Source organism: Brienomyrus brachyistius, unplaced genomic scaffold, assembly GCF_023856365.1.
Source record: "Brienomyrus brachyistius isolate T26 unplaced genomic scaffold, BBRACH_0.4 scaffold82, whole genome shotgun sequence".
Lineage (NCBI taxonomy): Eukaryota > Metazoa > Chordata > Actinopteri > Osteoglossiformes > Mormyridae > Brienomyrus > Brienomyrus brachyistius.
The window spans coordinates 813,610-840,528 of record NW_026042357.1 but is presented as its reverse complement, the minus strand read 5'-3'; positions in this window follow the sequence as shown (position 1 = coordinate 840,528).

Sequence of the window (26,919 nt, the reverse complement as noted above, 5' to 3'; positions counted from 1 at the left end):
TGCATCTTGGGACTCCGTCCCCCTAAGTATCAGCACACTAGCCCTATGCATCTTGGGACTCCATCCCCCTAAGTATTAGCATTCTGGCCCTATGCATCTTTGGACTCCGTCCCCCTAAGTATCAGCACTCTGGCCCTATGCATCTTGGGACTCCGCCCCCCTATGTGTCAGGACCCTGGCCCTAAGAATCTTGGGACTCCGTCCCCCTAAGTATCAGGACTCTGGCTTTATGCATCTTGGGTCTCCGTCCCCCTATGTGTCAGGATCCTGGCCCTATACATCTTGGGACTCCGTCCCCCTAAGTATCAGCACTCTGGCACTATGCATCTTGGTACTCCATCCCCCTAAGTATCAGGACTCTGGCCCTATGCATCTTGGGACTACATCCCCCTATGTGTCAGGACTCTGGCCCTATGCATCTTGGGACTCCGTCCGCCTAAGTATCAGGACTCTGGCCCTATGCATCTTGCGACACCGTCCCCCTAAGTATCAGGACTCTGGCCCTATGCATCTTGGGAATCCGTCCCCCTGAGTATCAGCACTCTGGCCCTATGCATCTTTGGACTTCGTCCCGCTAAGTGTCAGCATTCTAGCCCTATGCATCTTGGGACTCCGTTCCCGTAAGTATCAGCACTCTGGCCCTATGCATCTTGGGACTCCGTTCCCCTATGTGTCAGCACTCTGGCCCTATGCATCTTGGGATTCCGTCCCCCTATGTGTCACCACTCTGGCCCTATGCATCTTGGGACTCTATCCCCCTATGTGTCAGGACTCTGGCCCGATGCACCTTGGGACTCCATACCCCTAAGTATTAGCACTCTGACCCTTTGCATCTTGGGACTCCATCCCCCTATGTGTCAGCACTCTCTCCCTATGCATCTTGGGACTCCGTCCCCCTAAGTATCAGGACTCTGGCCCTATGCATCTTGGGACTCCTTCCCCCCATGTGTCAGGACTCTGGCCCTATGCATCTTGGGACTCCGTCCCCCTAAGTATCAGCACTCTGGCCCTATGCATCTTGGGACTCCGTCCCCCTAATTATCAGCACACTTGCCCTATGCATCTAGGGACTCCATCCCCCTAAGTATTAGCACTCTGGCCCTATGCATCTTTGGACTCTGTCCCCCTAAGTATCAGCACTCTGGCCCTATGCATATTGGGACTCCGCCCCCCTATGTGTCAGGACCCTGGCCCTAAGAATCTTGGGACTCCGTCCCCCAAAGTATCAGGACTCTGGCTTTATGCATCTTGAGTCTCCGTCCCCCTATGTGTCAGGACCCTGGCCCTATACATCTTGGGACTCCGTCCCCCTAAGTATCAGCACTCTGGCCCGATGCATCTTGGGACTCCATCCCCCTAAGTATCAGGACTCTGGCCCTATGCATCTTGGGACTCCATCCCCCTATGTGTCAGGACACTGGCCCTTTGCATCTTGGGACTCCGTCCGCCTAAGTATCAGGACTCTGGCCCTATGCATCTTGGGACTCCGTCCCCCTAAGTATCAGGACTCTGGCCCTATGCATCTTGGGAATCCGTCCCATTGAGTATCAGCACTCTGGCCCTATGCATCTTGGGACTCCGTCCCCCTAAGTATCAGCATTCTGGCCCTAAGCATCTAGGGACTCCGCCCCCCTATATATCAGGACTCTGGCCCTATGCATCTTGGGACTCCGTCCCCCTAAGGATCTGCACTCTGGCCCTATGCATCTTGGGACTTCGTCCCCCTATATGTCAGGACTCTAGCCCTATGCATTTTGGGACTCCGTCCCCGTAAGTATCAGGACTCTGGCCCTATGCATCTTTGGACTCCGTCCCCTTAAGTATCGGCACTCTGGCCCTAGGCATCTTGGGACTCCGTCCCCCTATGTGTCAGGACTCTTGCCCTATGCATCTTGGGACTCCGTCCTCCTAAGTTTCAGCACTCTGGCCCTATGCATCTTGGGATTCCGTCCCCTATGTGTCACCACTCTGGCCTTATGCATCTTGAGACTCCGTCCACCTAAGTATCAGCACACTGGCCCTATGCGTCTTTGGACTTCGTCCCCCTATGTGTCAGGACTCTGGCCCAATGCAACTTGGGACTCCATCCCCCTAAGTATTAGCACTCTGGCCCTATGCATCTTGGGACTCCATCCCCCTAAGTATTAGCGCTCTGGCCCTTTGCATCTTTGGACTCTGTCCCCCTAAGTATCAGCACTCTGGCCCTATGCATCTTGGGACTCCGCCCCCCTATGTGTCAGGACCCTGGCCCTAAGCATTTTGGGACTCCGTCCCCCTAAGTATCAGGACTCTGGCCCTATGTTCCTTAGGACTCCGTCTCCCTATGTGTCAGGACCCTGGTCCAATACATCTTGGGACTCCGTCCCCCTAAGTATCAGCACTCTGGCCATATGCAACTTGGGACTCCGTCCCCCTAAGTATCAGCACTCTGGCCCTATGCATCTTGGGACTCCATCCCCCTAAGTATTAGCACTCTGGCCCTATGCATCTTTGGACTCTGTCCCCCTAAGTATCAGCTCTCTGGCCCTATGCATCTTGGGACTCCGCCCCCCTATGTGTCAGGACCCTGGCCCTATGCATCTAGGGACTCCGCCCCCCTATGTGTCAGGACTCTGGCCATATGCATCTTGGGACTCTGTCCGCCTAAGTATCAGGACTCTGTTCCTATGCATCTTGGGACTCCTTCCCCCTAAGTATCAAGACTCTGGCCCTATGCATCTTGGGACTTCGTCCCCCTAAGTATCAGCACTCTGGCCCTATGTATCTTGGCACTCCGTCCCCCTAAGTATCAGGACTCTGGCCCTATGCATCTTTGGACTCCGCCCCCCTATGTGTCAGGACCCTGGCCCAATGCATCTAGGGACTCCGCCCCCCTATGTGTCAGGACTCTGGCCCTATGCATCTTGGGACTCCGTCCGCCTAAGTATCAGGACTCTGGCCCTATGCATCTTGGGACTCCATCCCCCTAAGTATCAAGACTCTGGCCCTATGCATCTTGGGACTCTGTCCCCCTAAGTATCAGCACTCTGGCCCTATGTATCTTGGCACTCCGTCCCCCTAAGTATCAGGACTCTGGCCCTATGCATCTTGGGACTCCGTCCCCCTAAGTATCAGCACTCTGGCCCAATGCATCTTGGAACTCCGTCTCCCTAAGTATCAGCACTCTGGCCCTATGCATCTTGGGACTCCGTCCCCCTAAGGATCAGCACTCTGGCCTTATGCATCTTTGGACTTCATCCCCCTATGTGTCAGGACTTTGGCCCTATGTATCTTGGGACTCCGTATCCCTATGTGTCAGGACTCTGGTCCCATGCACCTTGGGACTCCATACCCCTAAGTATTAGCACTCTGGCCCTTTGCATCTTGGGACACCATCCCCCTATGTGTCAGCACTCTCTCCCTATGCATCTTGGGACTCCGTCCCCCTAAGTATCAGCACTCTGGCCCTATGCATCTTGGGACTACGTCCCCCTAAGTATCAGCACACTTGCCCTATGCATCTTGGGACTCTGTCCCCCTAAGTATCAGCACTCTGGCCCTATGCATCTTGGGACTCCGCCCCCCTATGTGTCAGGACCCTGGCCCTAAGAATCTTGGGACTCCGTCCCCCTAAGTATCAGGATTCTGGCTTTATGCATCTAGGGTCTCCGTCCCCCTGTGTGTCAGGACCCTGGCCCTATACATCTTGGGACTCCGTCCCCCTAAGTATCAGCACACTGGCCCTATGCATCTTGGGACTCCATCCCCCTAAGTATCAGGACTCTGGCCCTATGCATCTTGGGACTCCATCCCCCTATGTGTCAGGACTCTGGCCCTATGCATCTTGGGACTCCGTCCGCCTAAGTATCAGGACTCTGGCCCTATGTATCTTGGGACTCCGTCCCCCTAAGTATCAGGACTCTGGCCCTATGCATCTTGGGAATCCGTCCCCCTGAGTATCAGCACTCTGGCCTATGCATCTTTGGACTTCGTCCCGCTATGTGTCAGGACTCTAGCCCTATGCATCTTGGGACTCCGTTCCCGTAAGTATCAGCACTCTGGCCCTATGCATCTTGGGACTCCATCCCCCTATATATCAGGACTCTGGCCCTATGCATCTTGGGACTCCGTCCCCCTAAGGATCAGCACTCTGGCCCTAAGCATCTTGAGACTTCGTCCACCTATATGTCAGGACACTAGCCCTATGCATTTTGGGACTCCGTCCCCGTAAGTATCAGGACTCTGGCCCTATGCATCTTGGGACTCCGTGTCCATAAGTATCAGCACTCTGGCCCTATGCATCTTGGGACTCCGTCCCCCTAAGGATCTGCACTCTGGCCCTATGCATCTTTGGACTTCGTCCCCCTATGTGTCTGGACTCTCTCCCTATGCATCTTGGGAGTCCGTCCCCCTAAGTATCAGGACTCTGGCCCTATGCATCTTGGGACTCCTTCCCACAAAGTGTCAGGACTCTGGCCCTATGCATCTTGGGACTCCGTCCCCCTAAGTATCAGCACTCTGGCCCTATGCATCTTGGGACTCCGTCCCCCTAAGTATCAGCACACTAGCCCTATGCATCTTGGGACTCCATCCCCCTAAGTATTAGCATTCTGGCCCTATGCATCTTTGGACTCCGTCCCCCTAAGTATCAGCACTCTGGCCCTATGCATCTTGTGACTCCGCCCCCCTATGTGTCAGGACCCTGGCCCTAAGAATCTTGGGACTCCGTCCCCCTAAGTATCAGGACTCTGGCTTTATGCATCTTGGGTCTCCGTCCCCCTATGTGTCAGGATCCTGGCCCTATACATCTTGGGACTCCGTCCCCCTAAGTATCAGCACTCTGGCACTATGCATCTTGGTACTCCATCCCCCTAAGTATCAGGACTCTGGCCCTATGCATCTTGGGACTACATCCCCCTATGTGTCAGGACTCTGGCCCTATGCATCTTGGGACTCCGTCCGCCTAAGTATCAGGACTCTGGCCCTATGCATCTTGCGACACCGTCCCCCTAAGTATCAGGACTCTGGCCCTATGCATCTTGGGAATCCGTCCCCCTGAGTATCAGCACTCTGGCCCTATGCATCTTTGGACTTCGTCCCGCTAAGTGTCAGCATTCTAGCCCTATGCATCTTGGGACTCCGTTCCCGTAAGTATCAGCACTCTGGCCCTATGCATCTTGGGACTCCGTTCCCCTATGTGTCAGCACTCTGGCCCTATGCATCTTGGGATTCCGTCCCCCTATGTGTCACCACTCTGGCCCTATGCATCTTGGGACTCTATCCCCCTATGTGTCAGGACTCTGGCCCGATGCACCTTGGGACTCCATACCCCTAAGTATTAGCACTCTGACCCTTTGCATCTTGGGACTCCATCCCCCTATGTGTCAGCACTCTCTCCCTATGCATCTTGGGACTTCGTCCCCCTAAGTATCAGGACTCTGGCCCTATGCATCTTGGGACTCCTTCCCCCCATGTGTCAGGACTCAGGCCCTATGCATCTTGGGACTCCGTCCCCCTAAGTATCAGCACTCTGGCCCTATGCATCTTGGGACTGCGTCCCCCTAAGTATCAGCACACTTGCCCTATGCATCTAGGGACTCCATCCCCCTAAGTATTAGCACTCTGGCCCTATGCATCTTTGGACTCTGTCCCCCTAAGTATCAGCACTCTGGCCCTATGCATATTGGGACTCCGCCCCCCTATGTGTCAGGACCCTGGCCCTAAGAATCTTGGGACTCCGTCCCCCAAAGTATCAGGACTCTGGCTTTATGCATCTTGAGTCTCCGTCCCCCTATGTGTCAGGACCCTGGCCCTATACATCTTGGGACTCCGTCCCCCTAAGTATCAGGACTCTGGCCCTAATCATCTTGGGACTCCATCCCCCTATGTGTCAGGACACTGGCCCTTTGCATCTTGGGACTCCGTCCGCCTAAGTATCAGGACTCTGGCCCTATGCATCTTGGGACTCCGTCCCCCTAAGTATCAGGACTCTGGCCCTATGCATCTTGGGAATCCGTCCCCCTGAGTATCAGCACTCTGGCCCTATGCATCTTGGGACTCCGTCCCCCTAAGTATCAGCATTCTGGCCCTAAGCATCTTGGGACTCCGCCCCCCTATATATCAGGACTCTGGCCCTATGCATTTTGGGACTCCGTCCCCGTAAGTATCAGGACTCTGGCCCTATGCATCTTTGGACTCTGTCCCCCTAAGTATCAGCACTCTGGCCCTATGCATATTGGGACTCCGCCCCCCTATGTGTCAGGACCCTGGCCCTAAGAATCTTGGGACTCCGTCCCCCTAAGTATCAGGACTCTGGCTTTATGCGTCTTGGGTCTCCGTCCCCCTATGTGTCAGGACCCTGGCCCTATACATCTTGGGACTCCGTCCCCCTAAGTATCAGCACTCTGGCCCGATGCATCTTGGGACTACATCCCCCTAAGTATCAGGACTCTGGCCCTATGCATTTTGGGACTCCATCCCCCTATGTGTCAGGACTCTGGCCCTATGCATCTTGGGACTCCGTCCCCCTAAGTATCAGGACTCTGGCCCTATGCATCTTGGGAATCCGTCCCCCTGAGTATCAGCACACTGGCACTATGCATCTTGGGACTCCGTCCCCCTAAGTATCAGCATTCTGGCCCTAAGCATCTTGGGACTCCGCCCCCCTATGTGTCAGGACCCTGGCCCTAAGCATTTTGGGACTCCGTCCCCCTAAGTATCAGGACTCTGGCCCTATGTACCTTAGGACTCCGTCTCCCTATGTGTCAGGACCCTGGTCCAATACATCTTGGGACTCCGTCCCCCTAAGTATCAGCACTCTGGCCCTATACATCTTGGGACTCCGTCCTCCTAAGTATCAGGACTCTGGCCCTATGCATCTTGGGACTTCATCCCCCTATGAGTCAGGACTCTGGCCCTATGCAACTTGGGACTCCGTCCCCCTAAGTATCAGCACTCTGGCCCTATGCATCTTGGGACTCCATCCCCCTAAGTATCAGCACTCTGGCCCTATGTATCTTGGCACTCCGTCCCCCTAAGTATCAGGACTCTGGCCCTATGCATCTTGGGACTCCGTCCCCCTAAGTATCAGCACTCTGGCCCAATGCATCTTGGGACTCCGTCTCCCTAAGTATCAGCACTCTGGCCCTATGCATCTTTGGACTTCGTCCCGCTATGTGTCAGGACTCTAGCCCTATGCATCTTGGGACTCTGTCCCCCTAAGGATCAGCACTCTGGCCCTAAGCATCTTGAGACTTCGTCCCCCTATATGTCAGGACACTAGCCCTATGCATTTTGGGACTCCGTCCCCGTAAGTATCAGGACTCTGGCCCTATGCATCTTGGGACTCCGTACCCCTAAGTATCAGCACTCTGGCCCAATGCATCTTGGGACTCCGTGTCCATAAGTATCAGGACTCTGGCCCTATGCATCTTGGGACTACATCCCCCTATGTGTCAGGACTCTGGCCCTATGCATCTTGGGACTCCATCCCCCTAAGTATTAGCATTCTGGCCCTATGCATCTTTGGACTCCGTCCCCCTAAGTATCAGCACTCTGGCCCTATGCATCTTGGGACTCCGCCCCCCTATGTGTCAGGACCCTGGCCCTAAGAATCTTGGGACTCCGTCCCCCTAAGTATCAGGACTCTGGCTTTATGCATCTTGGGTCTCCGTCCCCCTATGTGTCAGGATCCTGGCCCTATACATCTTGGGACTCCGTCCCCCTAAGTATCAGCACTCTGGCACTATGCATCTTGGTACTCCATCCCCCTAAGTATCAGGACTCTGGCCCTATGCATCTTGGGACTACATCCCCCTATGTGTCAGGACTCTGGCCCTATGCATCTTGGGACTCCGTCCGCCTAAGTATCAGGACTCTGGCCCTATGCATCTTGCGACACCGTCCCCCTAAGTATCAGGACTCTGGCCCTATGCATCTTGGGAATCCGTCCCCCTGAGTATCAGCACTCTGGCCCTATGCATCTTTGGACTTCGTCCCGCTAAGTGTCAGCATTCTAGCCCTATGCATCTTGGGACTCCGTTCCCGTAAGTATCAGCACTCTGGCCCTATGCATCTTGGGACTCCGTTCCCCTATGTGTCAGCACTCTGGCCCTATGCATCTTGGGATTCCGTCCCCCTATGTGTCACCACTCTGGCCCTATGCATCTTGGGACTCTATCCCCCTATGTGTCAGGACTCTGGCCCGATGCACCTTGGGACTCCATACCCCTAAGTATTAGCACTCTGACCCTTTGCATCTTGGGACTCCATCCCCCTATGTGTCAGCACTCTCTCCCTATGCATCTTGGGACTCCGTCCCCCTAAGTATCAGGACTCTGGCCCTATGCATCTTGGGACTCCTTCCCCCCATGTGTAAGGACTCTGGCCCTATGCATCTTGGGACTCCGTCCCCCTAAGTATCAGCACTCTGGCCCTATGCATCTTGGGACTCCGTCCCCCTAAGTATCAGCACACTTGCCCTATGCATCTAGGGACTCCATCCCCCTAAGTATTAGCACTCTGGCCCTATGCATCTTTGGACTCTGTCCCCCTAAGTATCAGCACTCTGGCCCTATGCATATTGGGACTCCGCCCCCCTATGTGTCAGGACCCTGGCCCTAAGAATCTTGGGACTCCGTCCCCCAAAGTATCAGGACTCTGGCTTTATGCATCTTGAGTCTCCGTCCCCCTATGTGTCAGGACCCTGGCCCTATACATCTTGGGACTCCGTCCCCCTAAGTATCAGGACTCTGGCCCTAATCATCTTGGGACTCCATCCCCCTATGTGTCAGGACACTGGCCCTTTGCATCTTGGGACTCCGTCCGCCTAAGTATCAGGACTCTGGCCCTATGCATCTTGGGACTCCGTCCCCCTAAGTATCAGGACTCTGGCCCTATGCATCTTGGGAATCCGTCCCCCTGAGTATCAGCACTCTGGCCCTATGCATCTTGGGACTCCGTCCCCCTAAGTATCAGCATTCTGGCCCTAAGCATCTTGGGACTCCGCCCCCCTATATATCAGGACTCTGGCCCTATGCATTTTGGGACTCCGTCCCCGTAAGTATCAGGACTCTGGCCCTATGCATCTTTGGACTCTGTCCCCCTAAGTATCAGCACTCTGGCCCTATGCATATTGGGACTCCGCCCCCCTATGTGTCAGGACCCTGGCCCTAAGAATCTTGGGACTCCGTCCCCCTAAGTATCAGGACTCTGGCTTTATGCATCTTGGGTCTCCGTCCCCCTATGTGTCAGGACCCTGGCCCTATACATCTTGGGACTCCGTCCCCCTAAGTATCAGCACTCTGGCCCGATGCATCTTGGGACTACATCCCCCTAAGTATCAGGACTCTGGCCCTATGCATTTTGGGACTCCATCCCCCTATGTGTCAGGACTCTGGCCCTATGCATCTTGGGACTCCGTCCCCCTAAGTATCAGGACTCTGGCCCTATGCATCTTGGGAATCCGTCCCCCTGAGTATCAGCACACTGGCACTATGCATCTTGGGACTCCGTCCCCCTAAGTATCAGCATTCTGGCCCTAAGCATCTTGGGACTCCGCCCCCCTATGTGTCAGGACCCTGGCCCTAAGCATTTTGGGACTCCGTCCCCCTAAGTATCAGGACTCTGGCCCTATGTACCTTAGGACTCCGTCTCCCTATGTGTCAGGACCCTGGTCCAATACATCTTGGGACTCCGTCCCCCTAAGTATCAGCACTCTGGCCCTATGCATCTTGGGACTCCGTCCTCCTAAGTATCAGGACTCTGGCCCTATGCATCTTGGGACTTCATCCCCCTATGAGTCAGGACTCTGGCCCTATGCAACTTGGGACTCCGTCCCCCTAAGTATCAGCACTCTGGCCCTATGCATCTTGGGACTCCATCCCCCTAAGTATCAGCACTCTGGCCCTATGTATCTTGGCACTCCGTCCCCCTAAGTATCAGGACTCTGGCCCTATGCATCTTGGGACTCCGTCCCCCTAAGTATCAGCACTCTGGCCCAATGCATCTTGGGACTCCGTCTCCCTAAGTATCAGCACTCTGGCCCTATGCATCTTTGGACTTCGTCCCGCTATGTGTCAGGACTCTAGCCCTATGCATCTTGGGACTCCGTTCCCGTAAGTATCAGCACTCTGGCCCTATGCATCTTGGGACTCCGTTCCCCTATGTGTCAGGACTCTGGCCCTATGCATCTTGGGACTCCGTCCCCCTAAGTATCAGCATTCTAGCCCTAAGCATCTTGGGACTCCGCCCCCCTATATATCAGGACTCTGGCCCTATGCATCTTGGGACTCCGTCCCCCTATATGTCAGGACTCTAGCCCTATGCATTTTGGGACTCCGTCCCCGTAAGTATCAGGACTCTGGCCCTATGCATCTTGGGACTCCGTCCCCTTAACTATCAGCACTCTGGCCCTAGGCATCTTGGGACTCCGTCCCCCTATGTGTCAGGACTCTGGCCCTATGCATCTTGGGACTCCATCACCCTAAGTATCAAGACTCTGGCCCTATGCATCTTGGGACACCGTCCCCCTAAGTATCAGCACTCTGTCCCTATGTATCTTGGCACTCCGTCCCCCTAAGTATCAGGACTCTGGCCCTATGCATCTTGGGACACCGTCCCCCTAAGTATCAGCACTCTGGCCCAATGCATCTTGGGACTCCGTGTTCCTAATTATCAGCACTCTGGCCCTATGCATCTTTGGACTCTGTCCCCCTAAGTATCAGCTCTCTGGCCCTATGCATCTTGGGACTCCGCCACCCTATGTGTCAGGACCCTGGCCCTATGCATCTAGGGACTCCGCCCCGATATGTGTCAGGACTCTGGCCCTATGCAACTTGGGACTCCGTCCGCCTAAGTATCAGGAATCTGGCCCTATGCATCTTGGGACTCCATCCCCCTAAGTATCAAGACTCTGGCCCTATGCATCTTGGGACTCCGTCCCCCTAAGTATCAGCACTCTGGCCCTATGTATCTTGGCACTCCGTCCCCCTAAGTATCAGGACTCTGGCCCTATGCATCTTGGGACTCCGTCCCCCTAAGTATCAGCACTCTGGCCCAATGCATCTTGGGACTCCGTCTCCCTAAGTATCAGCACTCTGGCCCTATGCATCTTTGGACTTCGTCCCGCTATGTGTCAGGACTCTAGCCCTATGCATCTTGGGACTCCGTTCCCGTAAGTATCAGCACTCTGGCCCTATGCATCTTGGGACTCTGTTCCCCTATGTGTCAGGACTCTGGCCCTATGCATCTTGGGACTCCGTCCCCCTAAGTATCAGCATTCTGGCCCTAAGCATCTTGGGACTCCGCCCCCCTATATATCAGGACTCTGGCCCTATGCATCTTGGGACTCCGTCCCCCTATATGTCAGGACTCTAGCCCTATGCATTTTGGGACTCCGTCCCCGTAAGTATCAGGACTCTGGCCCTATGCATCTTGGGACTCCGTCCCCTTAACTATCTGCACTCTGGCCCTAGGCATCTTGGGACTCCGTCCCCCTATGTGTCAGGACTCTGGCCCTATGCATCTTGGGACTCCATCACCCTAAGTATCAAGACTCTGGCCCTATGCATCTTGGGACACCGTCCCCCTAAGTATCAGCACTCTGTCCCTATGTATCTTGGCACTCCGTCCCCGTAAGGATCAGCACTCTGGCCCTATGCATCTTTGGACTTCATCCCCCTATGTGTCAGGACTCTGGCCCTATGCATCTTGGGACTCCGTCCCCCTATGTGTCAGGACTCTGGCCCCATGCACCTTGGGACTCCATACCCCTAAGTATTAGCACTCTGGCCCTTTGCATCTTGGGACTCCATCCCCCTATGTGTCAGCACTCTCTCCCTATGCATCTTGGGACTCCGTCCCCCTAAGTATCAGGACTCTGGCCGTATGCATCTTGGGACTCCTTCCCCCCAAGTGTCAGGACTCTGACCCGATGCATCTTGGGACTCCATCCCCCTAAGTATCAGGACTCTGGCCCTATGCATCTTGGGACTCCATCCCCCTATGTGTCAGGACTCTGGCCCTATGCATCTTGGGACTTCGTCCCGCTATGTGTCAGGATTCTAGCCCTATGCATCTTTGGACTCCGTTCCCGTAAGTATCAGCACTCTGGCCCTATGCGTCTTGGAACTCCGTTCCCCTATGTGTCAGCACTCTGGCCCTATGCATCTTGGGACTCCGTCCCCCTAAGGATCAGCACTCTGGCCCTATGCATCTTTGGACTTCGTCCCCCTATGTGTCAGGACTCTGGCCCTATGCATCTTGGGACTCCGTCCCCCTATGTGTCAGGACTCTGGCCCCATGCACCTTGGGACTCCATACCCCTAAGTATTAGCACTCTGACCCTTTGCATTTTGGGACTCCATCCCCCTATGTGTCAGAACTCTCTCCCTATGCATCTTGGGACTCCTTCCCCCTAAGTATCAGGACTCTGGCCCTATGCATCTTGGGACTCCTTCCCCCATGTGTCAGGACTATGGCCCTATGCATCTTGGGACTCCGTCCCCCTAAGTATCAGCAGTCTGGCCCTATGCATCTTGGGACTCCGTCCCCCTAAATATCAGCACACTAGCCCTATGCATCTTGGGACTCCATCCCCCTAAGTATTAGCATTCTGGCCCTATGCATCTTTGGACTCTGTCCCCCTAAGTATCAGCACTCTGGCCCTATGCATATTGGGACTCCGCCCCCCTATGTGTCAGGACCCTGGCCCTAAGAATCTTGGGACTCCGTCCCCCTAAGTATCAGGACTCTGGCTTTATGCATCTTGGGTCTCCGTCCCCCTATGTGTCAGGACCCTGGCCCTATACATCTTGGGACTCCGTCCCCCTAAGTATCAGCACTCTGGCCCGATGCATCTTGGGACTCCATCCCCCTAAGTATCAGGACTCTGGCCCTATACATCTTGGGACTCCATCCCCCTAAGTATCAGCATTCTGGCCCTAAGCATCTAGGGTCTCCGCCCCCCTATATATCAGGACTCTGGCCCTATGCATCTTGGGACTCCGTCCCCCTAAGGATCTGCACTCTGGCCCTATGCATCTTGGGACTTCGTCACCCTATATGTCAGGACTCTGGCCCTATGCATTTTGGGACTCCGTCCCCGTAAGTATCAGGACTCTGGCCCTATGCATCTTTGGACTCCGTCCCCTTAAGTATCGGCACTCTGGCCCTAGGCATCTTGGGACTCCGTCCCCCTATGTGTCAGGACTCTTGCCCTATGCATCTTGGGACTACGTCCCCCTAAGTTTCAGCACTCTGGCCCTATGCATCTTGGGATTCCGTCCCCTATGTGTCACCACTCTGGCCTTATGCATCTTGAGACTCCGTCCACCTAAGTATCAGCACACTGGCCCTATGCGTCTTTGGACTTCGTCCCCCTATGTGTAAGGACTCTGGCCCAATGCAACTTGGGACTCCATCCCCCTAAGTATTAGCACTCTGGCCCTATGCATCTTGGGACTCCATCCCCCTAAGTATTAGCGCTCTGGCCCTTTGCATCTTTGGACTCTGTCCCCCTAAGTATCAGCACTCTGGCCCTATGCATCTTGGGACTCCGCCCCCCTATGTGTCAGGACCCTGGCCCTAAGCATTTTGGGACTCCCTCCCCCTAAGTATCAGGACTCTGGCCCTATGTACCTTAGGACTCCGTCTCCCTATGTGTCAGGACCCTGGTCCAATACATCTTGGGACTCCGTCCCCCTAAGTATCAGCACTCTGGCCCTATGCATCTTGGGACTCCGTCCTCCTAAGTATCAGGACTCTGGCCCTATGCATCTTGGGACTTCATCCCCCTATGAGTCAGGACTCTGGCCCTATGCAACTTGGGACTCCGTCCCCCTAAGTATCAGCACTCTGGCCCTATGCATCTTGGCACTCCATCCCCCTAAGTATTAGCACTCTGGCCCTATGCATCTTTGGACTCTGTCCCCCTAAGTATCAGCTCTCTGGCCCTATGCATCTTGGGACTCCGCCCCCATATGTGTCAGGACCCTGGCCCTATGCATCTAGGGACTCCGCCCCCCTATGTGTCAGGACTCTGGCCCTATGCATCTTGGGACTCCGTCCGCCTAAGTATCAGGACTCTGTTCCTATGCATCTTGGGACTCCTTCCCCCTAAGTATCAAGACTCTGGCCCTATGCATCTTGGGACTCCGTCCCCCTAAGTATCAGCACTCTGGCCCTATGTATCTTGGCACTCCGTCCCCCTAAGAATCAGGACTCTGGCCCTATGCATCTTTGGACTCCGCCCCCCTATATGTCAGGACCCTGGCCCTATGCATCTAGGGACTCCGCCCCCCTATGTGTCAGGACTCTGGCCCTATGCATCTTGGGACTCCGTCCGCCTAAGTATCAGGACTCTAGCCCTATGCATCTTGGGACTCCATCCCCCTAAGTATCAAGACTCTGGCCCTATGCATCTTGGGACTCTGTCCCCCTAAGTATCAGCACTCTGGCCCTATGTATCTTGGCACTCCGTCCCCCTAAGTATCAGGACTCTGGCCCTTTGCATCTTTGGACTCTGTCCCCCTAAGTATCAGCACTCTGGCCCTATGCATCTTGGGACTCCGCCCCCCTATGTGTCAGGACCCTGGCCCTAAGCATTTTGGGACTCCGTCCCCCTAAGTATCAGGACTCTGGCCCTATGTACCTTAGGACTCCGTCTCCCTATGTGTCAGGACCCTGGTCCAATACATCTTGGGACTCCGTCCCCCTAAGTATCAGCACTCTGGCCCTATGCATCTTGGGACTCCGTCCTCCTAAGTATCAGGACTCTGGCCCTATGCATCTTGGGAGTTCATCCCCCTATGAGTCAGGACTCTGGCCCTATGCAACTTGGGACTCCGTCCCCCTAAGTATCAGCACTCTGGCCCTATGCATCTTGGGACTCCATCCCCCTAAGTATTAGCACTCTGGCCCTATGCATCTTTGGACTCTGTCCCCCTAAGTATCAGCTCTCTGGCCCTATGCATCTTGGGACTCCGCCCCCCTATGTGTCAGGACCCTGGCCCTATGCATCTAGGGACTCCGCCCCCCTATGTGTCAGGACTCTGGCCCTATGCATCTTGGGACTCCGTCCGCCTAAGTATCAGGACTCTGTTCCTATGCATCTTGGGACTCCTTCCCCCTAAGTATCAAGACTCTGGCCCTATGCATCTTGGGACTCCGTCCCCCTAAGTATCAGCAATCTGGCCCTATGTATCTTGGCACTCCGTCCCCCTAAGTATCAGGACTCTGGCCCTATGCATCTTTGGACTCCGCCCCCCTATGAGTCAGGACCCTGGCCCTATGCATCTAGGGACTCCGCCCCCCTATGTGTCAGGACTCTGGCCCTATGCATCTTGGGACTCCGTCCGCCTAAGTATCAGGACTCTGGCCCTATGCATCTTGGGACTCCATCCCCCTAAGTATCAAGACTCTGGCCCTATGCATCTTGGGACTCTGTCCCCCTAAGTATCAGCACTCTGGCCCTATGTATCTTGGCACTCCGTCCCCCTAAGTATCAGGACTCTGGCCCTATGCATCTTGGGACTCCGTCCCCCTAAGTATCAGCACTCTGGCCCAATGCATCTTGGGACTCCGTCTCCCTAAGTATCAGCACTCTGGCCCTATGCATCTTGGGACTCCGTCCCCCTAAGGATCAGCACTCTGGCCTTATGCATCTTTGGACTTCATCCCCCTATGTGTCAGGACTTTGGAACTATGCATCTTGGGACTCCGTCCCCCTATGTGTCAGGACTCTGGTCCCATGCACCTTGGGACTCCATACCCCTAAGTATTAGCACTCTGGCCCTTTGCATCTTGGGACTCCATCCCCCTATGTGTCAGCACTCTCTCCCTATGCATCTTGGGACTCCGTCCCCCTAAGTATCAGCACTCTGGCCCTATGCATCTTGGGACTACGTCCCCCTAAGTATCAGCACACTTGCCCTATGCATCTTGGGACTCTGTCCCCCTAAGTATCAGCACTCTGGCCCTATGCATCTTGGGACTCCGCCCCCCTATGTGTCAGGACCCTGGCCCTAAGAATCTTGGGACTCCGTCCCCCTAAGTATCAGGATTCTGGCTTTATGCATCTTGGGTCTCCGTCCCCCTATGTGTCAGGACCCTGGCCCTATACATCTTGGGACTCCGTCCCCCTAAGTATCAGCACACTGGCCCTATGCATCTTGGGACTCCATCCCCCTAAGTATCAAGACTCTGGCCCTATGCATCTTGGGACTCCATCCCCCTATGTGTCAGGACTCTGGCCCTATGCATCTTGGGACTCCGTCCGCCTAAGTATCAGGACTCTGGCCCTATGTATCTTGGGACTCCGTCCCCCTAAGTATCAGGACTCTGGCCCTATGCATCTTGGGAATCCGTCCCCCTGAGTATCAGCACTCTGGCCTATGCATCTTTGGACTTCGTCCCGCTATGTGTCAGGACTCTAGCCCTATGCATCTTGTGACTCCGTTCCCGTAAGTATCAGCACTCTGGCCCTATGCATCTTGGGACTCCATCCCCCTATATATCAGGACTCTGGCCCTATGCATCTTGGGACTCCGTCCCCCTAAGGATCAGCACTCTGGCCCTAAGCATCTTGAGACTACGTCCCCCTATATGTCAGGACACTAGCCCTATGCATTTTGGGACTCCGTCCCCGTAAGTATCAGGACTCTGGCCCTATGCATCTTGGGACTCCGTACCCCTAAGTATCAGCACTCTGGCCCAATGCATCTTGGGACTCCGTGTCCATAAGTATCAGCACTCTGGCCCTATGCATCTTGGGACTCCGTCCCCCTAAGGATCTGCACTCTGGCCCTATGCATCTTTGGACTTCGTCCCCCTATGTGTCTGGACTCTCTCCCTATGCATCTTGGGAGTCCGTCCCCCTAAGTATCAGGACTCTGGCCCTATGCATCTTGGGACTCCTTCCCCCAAAGTGTCAGGACTCTGGCCCTATGCATCTTGGGACTCCGTCCCCCTAAGTATCAGCACTCTGGCCCTATGCATCTTGGGACTCCGTCCCCCTAAGTATCAGCACACTAGCCCTATGCATCTTGGGACTCCATCCCCCTAAGTATTAGCATTCTGGCCCTATGCATCTTTGGACTCCGTCCCCCTAAGTATCAGCACTCTGGCCCTATGCATCTTGGGACTCCGCCCCCCTATGTGTCAGGACCCTGGCCCTAAGAATCTTGGGACTCCGTCCCCCTAAGTATCAGGACTCTGGCTTTATGCATCTTGGGTCTCCGTCCCCCTATGTGTCAGGATCCTGGCCCTATACATCTTGGGACTCCGTCCCCCTAAGTATCAGCACTCTGGCACTATGCATCTTGGTACTCCATCCCCCTAAGTATCAGGACTCTGGCCCTATGCATCTTGGGACTACATCCCCCTATGTGTCAGGACTCTGGCCCTATGCATCTTGGGACTCCGTCCGCCTAAGTATCAGGACTCTGGCCCTATGCATCTTGCGACACCGTCCCCCTAAGTATCAGGACTCTGGCCCTATGCATCTTGGGAATCCGTCCCCCTGAGTATCAGCACTCTGGCCCTATGCATCTTTGGACTTCGTCCCGCTAAGTGTCAGCATTCTAGCCCTATGCATCTTGGGACTCCGTTCCCGTAAGTATCAGCACTCTGGCCCTAATCATCTTGGGACTCCGTTCCCCTATGTGTCAGCACTCTGGCCCTATGCATCTTGGGATTCCGTCCCCCTATGTGTCACCACTCTGGCCCTATGCATCTTGGGACTCTATCCCCCTATGTGTCAGGACTCTGGCCCGATGCACCTTGGGACTCCATACCCCTAAGTATTAGCACTCTGACCCTTTGCATCTTGGGACTCCATCCCCCTATGTGTCAGCACTCTGGCCCTATGCATCTTTGGACTCTGACCCCCTAAGTATCAGCACTCTGGCCCTATGCATATTGGGACTCCGCCCCCCTATGTGTCAGGACCCTGGCCCTAAGAATCTTGGGACTCCGTCCCCCTAAGTATCAGGACTCTGGCTTTATGCATCTTGAGTCTCCGTCCCCCTATGTGTCAGGACCCTGGCCCTATACATCTTGGGACTCCGTCCCCCTAAGTATCAGCACTCTGGCCCGATGCATCTTGGGACTCCATCCCCCTAAGTATCAGGACTCTGGCCCTATGCATCTTGGGACTCCATCCCCCTATGTGTCAGGATACTGGCCCTTTGCATCTTGGGACTCCGTCCGCCTAAGTATCAGGACTCTGGCCCTATGCATCTTGGGACTCCGTCCCCCTAAGTATCAGGACTCTGGCCCTATGCATCTTGGGAATCCGTCCCCCTGAGTATCAGCACTCTGGCCCTATGCATCTTGGGACTCCGTCCCCCTAAGTATCAGCATTCTGGCCCTAAGCATCTTGGGACTCCGCCCACCTATATATCAGGACTCTGGCCCTATGCATTTTGGGACTCCGTCCCCGTAAGTATCAGGACTCTGGCCCTATGCATCTTTGGACTCTGTCCCCCTAAGTATCAGCACTCTGGCCCTATGCATATTGGGACTCCGCCCCCCTATGTGTCAGGACCCTGGCCCTAAGAATCTTGGGACTCCGTCCCCCTAAGTATCAGGACTCTGGCTTTATGCATCTTGGGTCTCCGTCCCCCTATGTGTCAGGACCCTGGCCCTATACATCTTGGGACTCCGTCCCCCTAAGTATCAGCACTCTGGCCCGATGCATCTTGGGACTACATCCCCCTAAGTATCAGGACTCTGGCCCTATGCATTTTGGGACTCCATCCCCCTATGTGTCAGGACTCTGGCCCTATGCATCTTGGGACTCCGTCCCCCTAAGTATCAGGACTCTGGCCCTATGCATCTTGGGAATCCGTCCCCCTGAGTATCAGCACACTGGCACTATGCATCTTGGGACTCCGTCCCCCTAAGTATCAGCATTCTGGCCCTAAGCATCTTGGGACTCCGCCCCCCTATATATCAGGACTCTGGCCCTATGCATCTTGGGACTCCGTCCCCCTAAGGATCTGCACTCTGGCCCTATGCATCTTGGGACTTCGTCCCCCTATATGTCAGGACTCTAGCCCTATGCATTTTGGGACTCCGTCCCCGTAAGTATCAGGACTCTGGCCCTATGCATCTTTGGACTCCGTCCCCTTAAGTATCAGCACTCTGGCCCTAGGCATCTTGGGACTCCGTCCCCCTATGTGTAAGGACTCTGGCCCTATGCATCTTGGGACTCCGTCCCCCTAAGTTTCAGCACTCTGGCCCTATGCATCTTGGGATTCCGTCCCCTATGTGTCACCACTCTAGCCTTATGCATCTTGAGACTCCGTCCCCCTAAGTATCAGCACACTGGCCCTATGCCTCTTGGGACTTCGTCCCCCTATGTGTCAGGACTCTGGCCCAATGCAACTTGGGACTCCATCCCCCTAAGTATTAGCACTCTGGCCCTATGCATCTTGGGACTCCATCCCCCTAAGTATTAGCGCTCTGGCCCTATGCATCTTTGGACTCTGTCCCCCTAAGTATCAGCACTCTGGCCCTATGCATCTTGGGACTCCGCCCCCCTATGTGTCAGGACCCTGGCCCTAAGCATTTTGGGTCTCCGTCCCCCTAAGTATCAGGACTCTGGCCCTATGTACCTTAGGACTCCGTCTCCCTATGTGTCAGGACCCTGGTCCTATACATCTTGGGACTCCGTCCCCCTAAGTATCAGCACTCTTGCCCTATGCATCTTGGGACTCCGTCCTCCTAAGTATCAGGACTCTGGCCCTATGCATCTTAGGACTCCATCCCCCTATGTGTCAGGACTCTGGCCCTATGCATCTTGGGACTTCATCCCCCTATGAGTCAGGACTCTGGCCCTATGCAACTTGGGACTCCGTCCCCCTAAGTATCAGCACTCTGGCCCTATGCATCTTGGGACTCCATCCCCCTAAGTATTAGCACTTTGGCCCTATGCATCTTTGGACTCTGTCCCCCTAAGTATCAGCTCTCTGGCCCTATGCATCTAGGGACTCCGCCCCCCTATGTGTCAGGACTCTGGCCCTATGCATCTTGGGACTCCGTCCGCCTAAGTATCAGGACTCTGGCCCTATGCATCTTGGGACTCCATCCCCCTAAGTATCAAGACTCTGGCCCTATGCATCTTGGGACTCCGTCCCCCTAAGTATCAGCACTCTGGCCCTATGTATCTTGGCACTCCGTCCCCCTAAGTATCAGGACTCTGGCCCTATGCATCTTGGGACTCCGTCCCCCTAAGTATCAGCACTCTGGCCCAATGCATCTTGGGACTCAGTCTCCCTAAGTATCAGCACTCTGGCCCTATGCATCTTTGGACTTCGTCCCGCTATGTGTCAGGACTCTAGCCCTATGCATCTTGGGACTCCGTTCCCGTAAGTATCAGCACTCTGGCCCTATGCATCTTGGGACTCCGTTCCCCTATGTGTCAGGACTCTGGCCCTATGCATCTTGGGACTCCGTCCCCCTAAGTATCAGCATTCTGGCCCTAAGCATCTTGGGACTCCGCCCCCCTATATATCAGGACTCTGGCCCTATGCATCTTGGGACTCCGTCCCCCTATATGTCAGGACTCTAGCCCTATGCATTTTGGGACTCCGTCCCCGTAAGTATCAGGACTCTGGCCCTATGCATCTTGGGACTCCGTCCCCTTAACTATCAGCACTCTGGCCCTAGGCATCTTGGGACTCCGTCCCCCTATGTGTCAGGACTCTGGCCCTATGCATCTTGGGACTCCATCACCCTAAGTATCAAGACTCTGGCCCTATGCATCTTGGGACACCGTCCCCCTAAGTATCAGCACTCTGTCCCTATGTATCTTGGCACTCCGTCCCCCTCAGTATCAGGACTCTGGCCCTATGCATCTTGGGACTCCGTCCCCCTAAGTATCAGCACTCTGGCCCAATGCATCTTGGGACTCCGTGTCCCTAAGTATCAGCACTCTGGCCCTATGCATCTTTGGACTCTGTCCCCCTAAGTATCAGCTCTCTGGACCTATGCATCTTGGAACTCCGCCCCCCTATGTGTCAGGACCCTGGCCCTATGCATATAGGGACTCCGCCCCCCTATGTGTCAGGACTCTGGCCCTATAAATCTTGGGACTCCGTCCGCCTAAGTATCAGGACTCTGGCCCTATGCATCTTGGGACTCCGTCCCCCTAAGTATCAGCACTCTGGCCCTATGCATATTGGGACTCCATCCCCCTAAGTATTAGCACTCTGGCCCTATGCATCTTTGGACTCTGTCCCCCTAAGTATCAGCTCTCTGGCCCTATGCATCTTGGGACTCCGCCCCCCTATGTGTCAGGACCCTGGCCCTATGCATCTAGGGACTCCGCCCCCCTATGTGTCAGGACTCTGGCCCTATGCATCTTGGGACTCCGTCCGCCTAAGTATCAGGACTCTGGCCCTATGCATCTTGGGACTCCATCCCCCTAAGTATCAAGACACTGGCCCTATGCATCTTGGGACTCCGTCCCCCTAAGTATCAGCACTCTGGCCCTATGTATCTTGGCACTCCGTCCCCCTAAGTATCAGGACTCTGGCCCTATGCATCTTGGGACTCCGTCCCCCTAAGTATCAGCACTCTGGCCCAATGCATCTTGGGACTCCGTCTCCCTAAGTATCAGCACTCTGGCCCTATGCATCTTTGGACTTCGTCCCGCTATGTGTCAGGACTCTAGCCCTATGCATCTTGGGACTCCGTTCCCGTAAGTATCAGCACTCTGGCCCTATGCATCTTGGGACTCCGTTCCCCTATGTGTCAGGACTCTGGCCCTATGCATCTTGGGACTCCGTCCCCCTAAGTATCAGCATTCTGGCCCTAAGCATCTTGGGACTCCGCCCCCCTATATATCAGGACTCTGGCCCTATGCAACTTGGGACTCCGTCCCCCTATATGTCAGGACTCTAGCCCTATGCATTTTGGGACTCCGTCCCCGTAAGTATCAGGACTCTGGCCCTATGCATCTTGGGACTCCGTCCCCTTAACTATCAGCACTCTGGCCCTAGGCATCTTGGGACTCCGTCCCCCTATGTGTCAGGACTCTGGCCCTATGCATCTTGGGACTCCATCACCCTAAGTATCAAGACTCTGGCCCTATGCATCTTGGGACACCGTCCCCCTAAGTATCAGCACTCTGTCCCTATGTATCTTGGCACTCCGTCCCCCTAAGTATCAGGACTCTGGCCCTATGCATCTTGGGACTCCGTCCCCCTAAGTATCAGCACTCTGGCCCAATGCATCTTGGGACTCCGTGTCCCTAAGTATCAGCACTCTGGCCCTATGCATCTTTGGACTCTGTCCCCCTAAGTATCAGCTCTCTGGCCCTATGCATCTTGGAACTCCGCCCCCCCTATGTGTCAGGACCCTGGCCCTATGCATCTAGGGACTCCGCCCCCCTATGTGTCAGGACTCTGGCCCTATGCATCTTGGGACTCCGTCCGCCTAAGTATCAGGACTCTGGCCCTATGCATCTTGGGACTCCATCCCCCTAAGTATCAAGACTCTGGCCCTATGCATCTTGGGACTCCGTCCCCCTAAGTATCAGCACTCTGGCCCTATGTATCTTGGCACTCCGTCGCCCTAAGTATCAGGACTCTGGCCCTATGCATCTTGGGACTCCGTCCCCCTAAGTATCAGCACTCTGGCCCAATGCATCTTGGGACTCCGTCTCCCTAAGTATCAGCACTCTGGCCCTATGCATCTTTGGACTTCGTCCCGCTATGTGTCAGGACTCTAGCCCTATGCATCTTGGGACTCCGTTCCCGTAAGTATCAGCACTCTGGCCCTATGCATCTTGGGACTCTGTTCCCGTATGTGTCAGGACTCTGGCCCTATGCATCTTGGGACTCCGTCCCCCTAAGTATCAGCATTCTGGCCCTAAGCATCTTGGGACTCCGCCCCCCTATATATCAGGACTCTGGCCCTATGCATCTTGGGACTCCGTCCCCTTAACTATCAGCACTCTGGCCCTAGGCATCTTGGGACTCCGTCCTCCTATGTGTCAGGACTCTGGCCCTATGCATCTTGGGACTCCATCACCCTAAGTATCAAGACTCTGGCCCTATGCATCTTGGGACACCGTCCCCCTAAGTATCAGCACTCTGTCCCTATGTATCTTGGCACTCCGTCCCCCTAAGTATCAGCACTCTGGCCCTATGCATCTTTGGACTGCATCCCCCTATGTGTCAGGACTCTGGCCCTATGCATCTTGGGACTCCGTCCCCCTATGTGTCAGGACTCTGGCCCCATGCACCTTGGGACTCCATACCCCTAAGTATTAGCACTCTGGCCCTTTGCATCTTGGGACTCCATCCCCCTATGTGTCAGCACTCTCTCCCTATGCATCTTGGGACTCCGTCCCCCTAAGTATCAGGACTCTGGCTGTATGCATCTTGGGACTCCTTCCCCCCAAGTGTCAGGACTCTGACCCGATGCATCTTGGGACTCCATCCCCCTAAGTATCAGGACTCTGGCCCTATGCATCTTGGGACTCCATCCCCCTATGTGTCAGGACTCTGGCCCTATGCATCTTGGGACTTCGTCCCGCTATGTGTCAGGATTCTAGCCCTATGCATCTTTGGACTCCGTTCCCGTAAGTATCAGCACTCTGGCCCTATGCATCTTGGGACTCCATTCCCCTATGTGTCAGCACTCTGGCCCTATGCATCTTGGGACTCCGTCCCCCTAAGGATCAGCACTCTGGCCCTATGCATCTTTGGACTTCGTCCCCCTATGTGTCAGGACTCTGGCCCTATGCATCTTGGGACTCCGTCCCCCTATGTGTCAGGACTCTGGCCCCATGCACCTTGGGACTCCATACCCCTAAGTATTAGCACTCTGACCCTTTGCATCTTGGGACTCCATCCCCCTATGTGTCAGCACTCTCTCCCTATGCATCTTGGGACTCAGTCCCCCTAAGTATCAGGACTCTGGCCCTATGCATCTTGGGACTCCTTCCCCCCATGTGTCAGGACTCTGGCCCTATGCATCTTGGGACTCCGTCCCCCTAAGTATCAGCACTCTGGCCCTATGCATCTTGGGACTCCGTCCCCCTAAGTATCAGCACTCTGGCCCTATGCATCTTGGGACTCCGTCCCCCTAAATATCAGCACACTAGCCCTATGCATCTTGGGACTCCATCCCCCTAAGTATTAGCACTCTGGCCCTATGCATCTTTGGACTCTGTCCCCCTAAGTATCAGCACTCTGGCCCTATGCATATTGGGACTCCGCCCCCCTATGTGTCAGGACCCTGGCCCTAAGAATCTTGGGACTCCGTCCCCCTAAGTATCAGGACTCTGGCTTTATGCATCTTGGGTCTCCGTCCCCCTATGTGTCAGGACCCTGGCCCTATACATCTTGGGACTCCGTCCCCCTAAGTATCAGCACTCTGGCCCGAAGCATCTAGGGACTCCGCCCCCCTATATATCAGGACTCTGGCCCTATGCATCTTGGGACTCCGTCCCCCTAAGGATCTGCACTCTGGCCCTATGCATCTTGGGACTTCGTCCCCCTATATGTCAGGACTCTAGCCCTATGCATTTTGGGACTCCGTCCCCGTAAGTATCAGGACTCTGGCCCTATGCATCTTTGGACTCCGTCCCCTTAAGTATCGGCACTCTGGCCCTAGGCATCTTGGGACTCCGTCGCCCTATGTGTCAGGACTCTTGCCCTATGCATCTTGGGACTCCATCCCCCTAAGTTTCAGCACTCTGGCCCTATGCATCTTGGGATTCCGTCCCCTATGTGTCACCACTCTGGCCTTATGCATCTTGAGACTCCGTCCCCCTAAGTATCAGCACACTGGCCCTATGCGTCTTTGGACTTCGTTCCCCTATGTGTCAGGACTCTGGCCCAATGCAACTTGGGACTCCATCCCCCTAAGTATTAGCACTCTGGCCCTATGCATCTTGGGACTCCATCCCCCTAAGTATTAGCGCTCTGGCCCTATGCATCTTTGGACTCTGTCCCCCTAAGTATCAGCACTCTGGCCCGATGCATCTTGGGACTCCGCCCCCCTATGTGTCAGGACCCTGGCCCTAAGCATTTTGGGACTCCGTCCCCCTAAGTATCAGGACTCTGGCCCTATGTACCTTAGGACTCCGTCTCCCTATGTGTCAGGACCCTGGTCCAATACATCTTGGGACTCCGTCCCCCTAAGTATCAGCACTCTGGCCCTATGCATCTTGGGACTCCGTCCTCCTAAGTATCTGGACTCTGGCCCTATGCGTCTTGGGATTTCATCCCCCTATGAGTCAGCACTCTGGCCCTATGCATCTTGGGACTCCATCCCCCTAAGTATTTGCACTCTGGCCCTATGCATCTTTGGACTCTGTCCCCCTAAGTATCAGCTCTCTGGCCCTATGCATCTTGGGACTCCGCCCCCCTATGTGTCAGGACCCTGGCCCTATGCATCTAGGGACTCCGCCCCCCTATGTGTCAGGACTCTGGCCCTATGCATCTTGGGACTCCGTCCGCCTAAGTATCAGGACTCTGTTCCTATGCATCTTGGGACTCCATCCCCCTAAGTATCAAGACTCTGGCCCTATGCATCTTGAGACTCCGTCCCCCTAAGTATCAGCACTCTGGCACTATGTATCTTGGCACTCCGTCCCCCTAAGTATCAGGACTCTGGCCCTATGCATCTTGGGACTCCGCCCCCCTATGTGTCAGGACCCTGGCCCTATGCATCTAGGGACTCCGCCCCCCTATGTGTCAGGACTCTGGCCCTATGCATCTTGGGACTCCGTCCGCCTAAGTATCAGGACTCTGGCCCTATGCATCTTGGGACTCCATCCCCCTAAGTATCAAGACTCTGGCCCTATGCATCTTGGGACTCTGTCCCCCTAAGTATCAGCACTCTGGCCCTATGTATCTTGGCACTCCGTCCCCCTAAGTATCAGGACTCTGGCCCTATGCATCTTGGGACTCCGTCCCCCTAAGTATCAGCACTCTGGCCCAATACATCTTGGGACTCCGTCTCCCTAAGTATCAGCACTCTGGCCCTATGCATCTTGGGACTCCGTCCCCCTAAGGATCAGCACTCTTGCCTTATGCATCTTTGGACTTCATCCCCCTATGTGTCAGGACTTTGGCCCTATGCATCTTGGGACTCCGTCCCCCTATGTGTCAGGACTCTGGCCCCATGCACCTTGGGACTCCATACCCCTAAGTATTAGCACTCTGGCCCTTTGCATCTTGGGACTCCATCCCCCTATGTGTCAGCACTCTCTCCCTATGCATCTTGGGACTCCGTCCCCCTAAGTATCAGCACTCTGGCCCTATGCATCTTGGGACTACGTCCCCCTAAGTATCAGCACACTAGCCCTATGCATCTTGGGACTCTGTCCCCCTAAGTATCAGCACTCTGGCCCTATGCATCTTGGGACTCCGCCCCCCTATGTGTCAGGACCCTGGCCCTAAGAATCTTGGGACTCCGTCCCCCTAAGTATCAGGATTCTGGCTTTATGCATCTTGGGTCTCCGTCCCCCTATGTGTCAGGACCCTGGCCCTATACATCTTGGGACTCCGTCCCCCTAAGTATCAGCACACTGGCCCTATGCATCTTGGGACTCCATCCCCCTAAGTATCAAGACTCTGGCCCTATGCATCTTGGGACTCCATCCCCCTATGTGTCAGGACTCTGGCCCTATGCATCTTGGGACTCCGTCCGCCTAAGTATCAGGACTCTGGCCCTATGCGTCTTGGGACTTCATCCCCCTATGAGTCAGCACTCTGGCCCTATGCATCTTGGGACTCCATCCCCCTAAGTATTTGCACTCTGGCCCTATGCATCTTTGGACTCTGTCCCCCTAAGTATCAGCTCTCTGGCCCTATGCATCTTGGGACTCCGCCCCCCTATGTGTCAGGACCCTGGCCCTATGCATCTAGGGACTCCGCCCCCCTATGTGTCAGGACTCTGGCCCTATGCATCTTGGGACTC